Raw genomic sequence first — 11,467 nt, forward strand, 5'->3', positions numbered from 1 at the left:
TTACAGTATGTCATTCATGTCTTTATTATTGATGTATACTGCTTACATAACGTAAAGAATATTGATGTCTTTATTCAGAGTCTTGTGGGCTTAACAGACTTTTTGGCATCTCTTTCAGCCTAATGTTCTCTTTTATGTTTTATAATTTCAATATGGATATTGTTTGCATACAAGACAGTGTGAAGATGCTCTGTTTAGCTGTTAGTTATACCATAAAATTATTCCCTTGTACAAAGGGAAAGGGGAAAAAGAAGTGTGTGGTAATCATAGGGACATTTGTCTTCTTAGTATAATAGGAAAAGTGTATGGTAGGATACTTATAGACAGAGTTAGAGAAAGAACAGGGAAATTATGAGAGAGGGGGGGTGGAGTTGGGAGCGGGGCAGTGAAATGGCGGGGGACAAGGCGACTTGGAGGCGATTTGTTTTTGGCCACACTAAACGGGATTGAGACGTCTGGCAATAGATAGATAGATAGATTTCTGTAAATCACAGAGTTAATCAAGTAAGTAATGACAATCCTGCATATAACCAGAGTTTGCAGATGTATGTCATTGTGTTGTAAGTGTATAGTATAGTACTGTACTATGTTTTTTTGCTTAATTTTTCCAGTTGGATACAATATTTTGTATATATGCTGTACAGTATATCAGGCATGTTTAATTATGAATGACTGTGTATGACAAGACTTATGTAACTACCCTGTACTGGTGTGTGACAAGAAAAAGATGTTGATCAGTAGTTATGGTACCAGCTTTTCCTCTTAACACCTTTGGTCAGGTGACATTTTTATTGTATTCTTGCTAAAACTAGACAAATTTATTAATGCAGCATATTTTAACCTTTGGCAAAGGGCTGAAGGTATACGTTGTTTTGCCTTCCACTGTGAAAAAGTGTTGCCTTGGCTAAATAACATCATCTAGGGCTAGCAGAAACATAAAGTACATCACTGGAGTGAAAGTGTTAATAGGTAATGATATTATTGCAGGTTGTGGATGATGGTGAGCCTGACCGTCTGTATAGCGTAATTGATGTGGAGTGCCGAGGACATGACCCAGCGGTGCTACCATCATACCTCACCTTCCTCTCCACCGCTGCATCTCACCTTGGAAGTACAGTTCAGGACATGTTAGTTCAACCTACTTTTTGTCTTATTAACCATATGTGACACATCAGGCTTTAAATATGAGATGTAGTTGGGGTTTATTGCATACAGAATACCATTCAAGTGTGAGTGATATAATGACTCTTGCTTTAATTATCTAAATTAATTAGCCCATCCCAGGCCCCTGTGCTCCTGATGGGGGAGAAGATTGCATAACAGAGACATAGGTGGGTGGAGGGTTGGTCTTACTACTTTTCCACCCCTCTCTTGGCATCTCCTCATTCCAAGTGTTCCATAGCATCTCCAATTTCATATCATTTATAATTCATTGCAGCTTCTCCATCCATCCATTATGTTAAGGATCATACCTTACCCTAGCCATGTGGGAAAAAAGGTCAGTCATCATCATCATCCGGACCTCCTTTCCCACCCTAGGGCAGAGTGCACAGTAACAACGTCCAGACAGGCCAAATTTGCCCGATCCAATGGGCCACGCTTCGATTCGCTCACCATTCAAGCCCCCGATATCCTGGCTCTATCTGATATGTCAAAAACATTATGTAAATGAACTACGTCATATGTGCTTAAGTTGCAAAAATATCAGTGCAGTTTTTAAGCAATCCTTTGGTGAACATAAAAAGTTGATAAATACCAACTTCCATGAATAACATCCAAAGAAACACTGGAGAATGAGGAAGCAAAACTCAGAGCCCTTAAACACACACATTCTCTCTCTCTCTCTCTCTCTCTCTCTTTATGTCCCCATTGTCTTGACACTGTGACCCTCTTTTACTTAGGCTCATTCCTTCCTGTTAATCATAAGTCCACTTCATTGTCTTCCACCCCAAGCCTCATTTATACGTAACCTTTCCATATGGCTTCGTCCTTTTATAGTTTGTTCTTGTTACCTTCAGATGGTTTTATTCAACATGGTAAACATATCTCTACCAACCCCCATCCTAAATCTTGCCCTAGCTGAATGTAAATGTCTTTAGGCAGAAGAAATACTGTAATACAAAAAATATGTAATCGTAGAGACTTGGTGACTAATTTTTACACACCTTCATTGTCTTTGTAACATTTTCTGGGTAGTGGATAAAGGTTGTTAGCTAAAGATAGGCAGTAGATTAGTCTTATACCTACCTTATTCAGTAGCATTGTAATTGTGGCAGTATCACCATCATTTTAGAGCAGTTTTTTTGCATTCACATAGGGTGGGAAAATGTTTAAGAAGGCTGTTGCATCTGTTTTGTGCCAAGGAGAAAGAAATCTTGAGGTAGAATTATAAGCATAAATATTGATACATTTCAATACTATAAATCAGTAGGATAAATAATGAGGTTAGTGAACAGTGAGTTTTAAAACCCAGTGTTGCAATCTGTGGTGCCCAGCAAAGTTTCAGAACGTTATGGTAGGGTCACCTAACCGTTTGACGAAAGAGTGAAGTGGTAATTTCATCTGCAGTTGTACATTCTCCCCTTACATGGTATGAGAGGAATGAGGTTGTTCAAAACACAGGTGTTGGGTGGTGAGCGTGTCGTACTCTACAGGAACTCATTGGGAGAGAGGGCACTAGTCTCTTTTATCCCTGGTAGTTTCTTGTGAAACATGTGAAACATGTGGAATTCATTGGTGGCATTTAGTCTCCTTTATCCCTAGGTTAAAAAAAAAAGTTTCAGTAATTACAGACTTGAAAACTCAGCTTCTCCCCACCAAGGCTGTAAGCCATAAGACAAAAGTTGAATCCTCTGTGTTGTTGTTGTTGTTGTTGTGAACTTGTGACCCCAGGTTTATCTGAATGTGATCTGGGTGGACTGTAGATTGAAACTGGATTTCTCTTACAGTTCACCATCCTCTTTTAGGGGGATTGGGATGGAGTTGAGAATGTTTGAATAACCAGGCAGTTTTTGCTATGTCAGTTCCACCATGTGAAGGTATCCAGCTGCAGGATCAAGCCTCCCTGTTTAACTGAAATATAGTTTAAGAAATATCTGTATGCCTTTCCACAAGTAACTCTATAGCCCAATAGAGAAAAATATAAATCAGTATAAAAGCTTATATCTTTCACAGAGCTTGGCCCACAAAGCACATAAAACGGTGGACATTACTGAAGTCGGTGCACATCCACAAGAAACACCGAGTGCAGTATGAAGCCAGAACCCATTTCCTCACTTTATCACTCCCGCGCCTCACACAGTCTACTGCTACACCTACCTTGAGTATATCCAGCGTAATCTTCCAGAGGGTGTCGCTATGAAAGTTACCAGGGTGAGAACCATTTAAGCGTATTGTTGAAATTTGAATGTTTGATGAATGAAAGCCAGGGTGGTTGTGAACATTGTGCATCTGAGCTGAAGGTCAGGAATCATTATGCAATAATGAAATTACATCGGGTGGTGCAATTAGTAGAGTGCCCTGGTCAGAGCATATTGTGGCATATGCTGTGGTTGAAGTCCAGGAGATGGCCAGGGGTTTTTCTGTCTTGTTGAGGCACCAGGGGCTCTGGTCTGAATTAATGGTAGCCTAATCTCAGGTCCCTACACTTGGATGAAGGCAAAATGGGATTTGTCATTTTCTTCTAGTCGTGGGGGTATTATGATTGAAGAGTTGAGAGGAAGGATGGGACTGGAGTGCATTGGTGTTGTGATGAGGAGGGATGGATTGAGATGGTTTGGGCATGGGGAGTGGATGGAGAATGACAGTTGGGTGGGGAAGGTGAGAAGAGTGAACATCTGATGTAGGGTTGTAAGAGGCAGACCGAAAAAGACCGGGGATGAGGTAATTGAGTGTGACCCCAGGGATGAGGGACTGCATAGCGAGGCACTACCCAACCCAACATTGTAAATGGTTTCTTGGTTCACAAGAAACCATTTGGCCTGTCACGTAGTGTAGAGAGACCCGAAGGCAGTACTTCACTGAGTGAGTGGATGATGGGTGCTCCCATCTGTCGTGTAAGAAAATATTATTTGGTAATGAAATTGCTGGGCATTGGAGTGCATAGCTATGGAGCGTCAGGTGCCATGTCATGAACTTTAGAGTTATGAAGTGAAGCCAGTAAACAATACATACCAGAGTGCATTAAATTAGCAGAATCATTTCAAAAATTGAAATGTGTTTTATGACATTGTTTGATTTCTATTGAGGGTTCTCTTTTTGAAATGTTTGTTGCAAATTCCTGAGCTGTCTGTTACTGTACTTAGTAACTATCCTGCCTCCTAATGTAGTAAGTGAGTTGTTTATGACAGAAAAATTGTAGAGAACCCCCCCCCCTCCACAGTTCAGCCAGACAATGTGAAGCATATTTTGAAAATTGTATTTGATTATCGGCTGAAACTTAATGCGGTACTTCCTGAGTAGCGTTGTTAATTATAAGGTGTCATGTTTTGTTATTTTTTACATTTCTAGGATCCTGCCTACCATTTTGGTGGTGGGAAATACAGTTAGGATGAGGATACATTTCTAGGCATAAGGAAGTCCTTTTAACATCTTGCAATTTTCCACCCACAACATAAGCCTTTGAGTAGCTGTGGTGAGTGGCAAGGTGTCTGGTGGTTAGAGCATTCCAGTTGGAGTGGCAGCCCTGCATAGGTTTGATCCTTGAGAGGTGACTGGAGACTTTTCAGTCATGTAATACCATCAAGAGATGCAGGCAGGTCATCTGCTCTTAAATATACTGTGCTTAGTAGTCTAACCTCAAGTCCTACACCCCAGAGGTATGGGAAGTATGCTGGTCATCTGCCCTCAAGTATACTTGACTCCAATAGCCTAGCCCCAGGCTCCCTACACCTTGAAGGCATTGATGTATAATTGGCTGTTGTTTTTTTACATTTCTATACTCTAGAATCCTACCCTCCATTTTTGTGATGGGAAATAGGGTCAGGATAATGATGAGGATAAATTTTTATGCATTAAGCATTTTCTTTTTAGCATTATAGAGTGTCTCACCCTAAACAAAACCCTTCAGATAGCTGCGGTGCAGTTGGTGATAAAGATTTGCATCATGTTTCACTCATACTCCTTTACACTGTCCTCAGCTGGCTAGTATTCTTTAACTGTGAGAGCCTTTGTCTGTTTCTGTGCTCAAATAGTTCACCTCTTCTGCTTTCCATTATTCTTGCTGGTTAAAATTCCTAAGATGTGAGATGCTTGGGGTGTTTTTCAGCCTTAATATTACACCTCCTCTGCTTGTCTATCTATCTATTGCCAGACGCCTCAATCCCGTTTGGGGTGGCCACAAACAAATCGCCTCCAAGTCGCCCTGTCCCCCGCCATTTCACTGCCCTGCTCCCAACTCACACCCCCCTCTCTCATATACCTCTCCACCCCATCCCTCCATCTCATCCTCGGTCTCCCCCTCCCTCTTCCACCCTCCACCTTACTCATATACACTCTCTTTGTCAGTCTTTCACCCTCCATCCTCTCCACATGGCCAAACCACCTCAGTGTGTTCCTCACAACGCTTCCTATCACATCCACATCTGCTTGTCACTTTCTCTTTTTCGCTAATATTCCTTAACTGAGAGTGGCTTGTTATGTTTCTTTGCCCTAATATTTCACCTCTTCATCTTGTCACTTTCCTCAGCAGGTTAGTATTCTTAAGCTGAGAGAGGCTTGTATGTTTCTCTGCCTTAATATTTCACTTCTCCTACTTCTTGCTTTCCTCTGCTGGCTGATATCCTAAACTGTGAGAGTTGTGGTATATTTTTCTGTCTGCACATGTTGCTCTTTTAGTAATGCATCAGGGGGGAAAGTGATGGACATGCCTAAGCGTGAAGGAGATGCAGTGGAAAAGGAGATAGACTTTTGCCCTTGACTTATTTTTTTTTTTATGCGAGGAAGAAGGAACCAAAGGCATGAGCCCGCAGTAACAGTTCCCTCCAAGAGAAAAACAAAATACAACAGAGAGCCAAATTCAAGATCCGATCATTTTGAGATGCCTGGACACACTACGTTTGAAAGACTGGAGATCATAGGCAGAAGGAAATACAGACAGAGGGAGACAGTTCCAGAGCTGACCTGTTGCATAAATGAAAGACTGGGAGTAACGGTTAACTCTTGCATTAGAGAGTTGGACAGAAAAGGGATGTGAGTTTGCTGCCAGACGGGTGCTACGTGCCCGTCGTAGAGGTGGAGGAATGCAAGCAGACAGTTCAGAGGAGCAGTGACCATTAAAGTAGCGATAGAAAAGACATAAAGATGCAACAGTGCGACGAAGAGACAGAGGTTGAAGGGAGTCAGTAAGAGGAGGAGAGTTAATGAGACGAAAAGCCTTTGACTCCACCCTATTGAGAAGAGCTGTATGTGGGGAGCCTCCCCACACATGAGAGTTGTACTCCACACAGGGGCGGATAAAACCCCTGTATAGAGTCAACAATTGTGCAGGGGTAAAGAAAGAGCGGAGTCGGCTTAGCACACCCAATCTCTTGGAAGCAGATTTTACAAGAGATGTAATATGATCTTTCCAAGATAAGTCCCGAGTAAATGAAACCCCAAGCATGTTCAAGGATGATGCAGGATTAATCTGAATATTATTAAACATTAGTGGGTATACCTGTGGAAGATTTTGTCGGGTTGATAGGTGTAAGAACTGAGTCTTAGATGCATTAAAGACAACCATATTATTTTTACCCCAGTCAGAGATATGAGCCAAGTCAGACATTAGGTGTGCCATAGCCTCATCCCTTGTTTGTTGAAGTAACTGTTGAGATGGGCGTTGCGGGAACCGAATGGAAAGGTGAAGGGTGGAGTCATCAGCGTATGAGTGGATAGGGTTAGATGTACAGCTTAGAAGATCATTGATGAATAAAAGGAAGAGAGTTGGTGATAGGACAGAGCCCTGAGGAACACCACTGTTGATAGATCTAGGAGAAGAACGATGGCCGTCTACGACAGCAGCTATAGAACGACCAGAAAGGAAGCTAGCGATGAAGGCACAGATAGAAGGATAGAAACCGTAGGAGGGCAGTTTGGAAATTAAAGATTTATGCCAGACTCGATCGAAAGCCTTTGAGATGTCAAGTGCAATGGCAAAGCTTTCGCCAAAGTCCCGAAAGGAGGATGACCAGGAGTCTGAAAGGTAGATGAGAAGATCGCCAGTGGAGCGTCCCTGACGGAACCCATACTGACGATCGGAAAGAAGGTTGTGATAGGAAAGATGCCTTAAAATTTTTCTATTAAGAATTGACTCGAAAACTTTTGAAATACAGGACGTTAAAGCAATTGGACGATAGTTGGAGGGTTGGGAGTGGTCACCCTTCTTTGGGACTGGCTGAATGAGAGCAAACTTCCAGCAAGAAGGAAAGGTACAAGTTGACAGACAAAGGCGAAATAGTTTGCCTAGGCAGGGTGTAAGCACAGAAGCACAGTTTTTGAGAACAACAGGAGGGACCCCATCAGGCCCATATGCCTTGTTAGTACTGAGGCCAGTAATGGCAGAAAATACATCAACTGAAGAAATTTTAATATGTAGATTTCTGGGTACAGCTGTGGCTCAGTGGGTTAGAACGCTCCTCTCTGGCCGAAGGGTCGGAGGATCGAATCCACCCAAGGGTCATTGGTAGACATCAGGAAGGGCATCCAGTCATAAAATGCTACACGCTCCAATCCAAAGTCCTCTACCCAGGGGCAACGCCTTAGCCCTTCGGGAATACCTGGTGTAAAATCAAATTATTTTTTATTTTATTATTCTGGGTACTGTAGAATTCGTTTTAATGTTCAAGAGTTCCATACCGATCAGCAGAATCCTTTGAGTATCATTGGTATAGAATAATGCCTGTTTTTTTCTTTTTAAATATCTGCACATTATAGCCTCTCAGAGTTTACAATCCATAAGCAGAGTTCTTCATGTTGTGCTGGTAAAGGAAAACCTCCACATGTTGTTATTTATACTTTTTAGCATCTTAGGGTTCTGTTCTCTGTGGTTTTTCAGATTTTTAGCACCTCTTCCATAGAAATTTGTTATGCACAGAACACCTTAATGTCCTCTTGTATATTATTGATGCAAATTATGCTGATAGGAAAGCAATATAAATAAAATAAAAAGAGGGATGTGTGTTTGTGTAAAGTGCCAGTTAAATCACTAAGGAAGAGGTGCTGTGAAGAGCCTCTGCCACTGATGATATACCCCTAGAGTTTCTAGCCCTAAGCAGAGTTCTCCAAGTAGCCAAAACATTTTCTTATCTGGTGGTGCTGCATTCCCAGCTGGAAGTACAAGGCAGCACTCACCTTTATCAGGGATCTCACTGCCTGTCCCCCACCACCCTCCTTCCTCACAGTGCAGAGTACATTTATGTGTAGTTGCCATCTTTCTATATGTGACAGTACAGATATGTTTATGTCCACCCTCATAGCTTATGGGGCAAAGTACAGGTGTGTTTATATGGGCCATCTTTCCTCTTGAGGCAGAGTATGTTTATGTCTGCCATCTTTAATTATGGAGAAGAATATATTCTGTATATTTATTTGTACTGTCTTTCATTATGGGGCATAGTAAATGTAGTGTTGTATGATTTTCTATTGATTATTTTTAAAAAATGGTAACAACAGGTATGTGGTTAGGCCAGACATACTTGCTAGTTTTCTTTGTGTTTTATTAATAATAATAATAATAAAACAGTATTAAAAAAAAGGAATGAGCCAAATGGTTGAAGCCTGCAAAGAAATTTCTCTTCTCGTCGAAAAAATAAACAAGAGAACCAAAATCAAGGTGTGTTCATTTTGAGGTAATTGGACAAATTGGATGCACAAGAATTAAGGTTGTAGGCAGAGAGAAATTCATATTGTGGAAGAGTGTTCCAGAGTTGGCCCATTGCTTACATGAAAGCTTGAGAATATAGATTACTTCCTTTGTTGAAGAACTGGACAGAAAAAGGTGACAGTGCATTGATAGATGAATACTTCACACCCATTGTACTTGGGGAAGGTTATAGTAGACATTTCAGAAAAGCAGCGATCAGTGAAAAGCAGTAGTAGGAGGATAGAGCTGCAACAATGTGAAGAGAAAGAGGTTGTGGGGAGTCAGTAAGGTATCTTAATGATTTACTTGTTACCAATTGATTTGATAATCTGAGGTAGGCCACATTTTGCCCTTAGGCTGCTTGATGGATGCCCTGGCCTTAACCCTTTAATTGTAATGAATGCTTTCTTGGCCTTCTGTGAACTCTTTTTTAGATTTTTCACATTTTTACCTTGTAGAGTGACTAGGTACTCTTTACAGTACACAGGTCCCTTTTCTAGGATTTTGAATAGCTTGTGGGACATGGTGTGTAGTAGGTAGTATAGTTATGTGTAGAAGAAGAGCTGCATCTATATGTTTAAGTGAACTTCTTTGTTACTTCCTTGAGGGTTTGTTTTTAGACTGACGAAGAGAGTGTATGTGAGTGAGGTGGAGGGGGAAAGAGGGTGGGGGAGGCCGAGGATGAGATGGAGAGATGGGGTGGAGAGGTATATGAGAGGGGGGTGTGAGTTGGGAGCAGGGGAGTGAAATGGCGGGGGACAGGGCGACTTGGAGGCGATTTGTTTGTGGCCACCCCAAACGGGATTGAGGCGTCTGGCAATAGATAGATAGATAGACATTAAATCCATCACCCTCCTGTGACTCCCATTCAGGTGAATAAAAGCATATAACATTAGCTAGAATAGAATACAAGAGTTGTCAAGTGTGAGAGGGTACCAGTATTAATTTTATGGTTATGTACTCTCTCTCGGCTGAATAATGTTTGGCATTTGCTGGAATAAAGTACCAAAGTTGTCCTGATTAAGAGATGGCTAATATAGGAAAAGGCCAACCATATCTGCTAGGGAAGAAGAGAATGAAGCAGTCCATTGGTGAGGGAAGAAGGAAAAGGAAGAGGGGTGTAAGAGAGAGAGAGAGAGGGGAGGGGTATGTGAGAAAACAGTGTAGACTGGAGACATTTCTCCTGGTTATCCTTGTCAGTGGAGGGTTTGCAGTAGGGAGCAAGTGTCACAGATTATGATGATGGTAATGGTGATGAATATTCTCTGCGACCATCATCCACTCACTTGATGTAGTGCTGCCTACTTCCTTAGCTTTTATCATTCTTTTTCTGTGCCTGCCCTCCTCTCTTCCTATTTCTCCTATCTTTCCTGTCACTTCTTATGCCTTTTCTTTCCTTTACAGGTGGCTTTACATTGAGTGACAAGCCAAATGGTTTCCTGTAAGCCAAGAAACCATTTACAACGCTGGGTGGTAACCATATAACCAAACCATACGTGCTCCCTACGTGTCAACAAGTGGGTTGGTGGAGGGTTGGTGCCCCTCCCTGTAAAACAACTAACTCAGTGTCAAATGGCCACCCTTTACGGGATTATGGTGTCTGGCAATAGAAAAATAGAAATAGATAGATTTCTAATGCATGAGTGAAGTGCTTACTCTAACTTGTGCATACAGCCATACTTTGTATGGTTTGTTACTAACATCAGTGTATTGGATTGCAGTCAAGTAATTTATTTTTATTGCTGACATTGCCTAATATTGAATAGTTTTTGCTTTGCTAATGAGTGTATCATCCACAGCATGAACTCCAGAAGCTTCCCCAACATGTCAAACCATCATCAGAAGTGTCGGTTTGATCATCAGACGCCTGCATCATCACTGCTTCATCAGTAGGTTAGTAATGTATATATAGTTGTTGTTGTTTTAGTCCTTCATCCTGTCATGTTTTCAACTTTGGCCATTGCCCTTTTGCCTAACTGGTAACCACTATGTTCAGACAGTTTTGTGGATTTAGTAGATTGTATTGTACAAGATTACATAATGTAATTTGTGCTGAAGTACAGGTACTCAGCAAAAGCAGTAAAGGCTTTTGAGCATTTATGAGCAGAGGTGTGTGTAGGTGGTTGTGAGATTTACTGGGCCCCATTCGACTTGGCTTACATCAGGCAGCATGAAAGTCAATGAAGGACACTACAGATTTGTTTCCCACTAGTCAAAACAAATTCCACATAGCCCAACCTCAGAACTGGTGGGAGAATTGGCATGTAATGAATACTGTAGACTTGTTTTCCGTAAGCCAGACCTAATTCAGTGCAGTCCAGCCTCGCAGTGGATGTGGGGCTTTGCATGTAAAGGAAAGACTGGATATGGTACCTTTTATTTGTCACTGAAAAAGAGAATCACAAAAGTTGAACACACATAAAGTACTCTATGCCAGTATAAAAACGTGCATCATATGAACTAAGCAAATGACGTGAAAAATAATGCTGTTTTAAACAGTGATGTTTTTCATCTTTGCCATTTCCATCATGACTTCTTGATAAGTACAAATTTTCAGATTACCAGAACTTTTCTGCCTAGCCCCGGGCTCCTGCGCTCCTCATGGAGCAATGTAGGATTGGATGATGG

At 41.5% G+C, this 11,467-nt stretch overlaps 1 pseudogene; it reads left to right on the forward strand.

Moving 5' to 3' along the window:
* The first annotated feature begins 987 nt into the window (after window positions 1-987).
* LOC145389538 (small ribosomal subunit protein uS10m pseudogene) lies at window positions 988-10,695 on the forward strand (annotated as a pseudogene).
* Window positions 10,696-11,467: the final 772 nt, after the last annotated feature.

The sequence above is a fragment of the Coenobita brevimanus genome, unplaced genomic scaffold (genome assembly GCF_032717465.1).
Source record: "Coenobita brevimanus isolate Jiangsu-jjx unplaced genomic scaffold, ASM3271746v2 jjx.HiC_scaffold_1230, whole genome shotgun sequence".
NCBI lineage: Eukaryota > Metazoa > Arthropoda > Malacostraca > Decapoda > Coenobitidae > Coenobita > Coenobita brevimanus.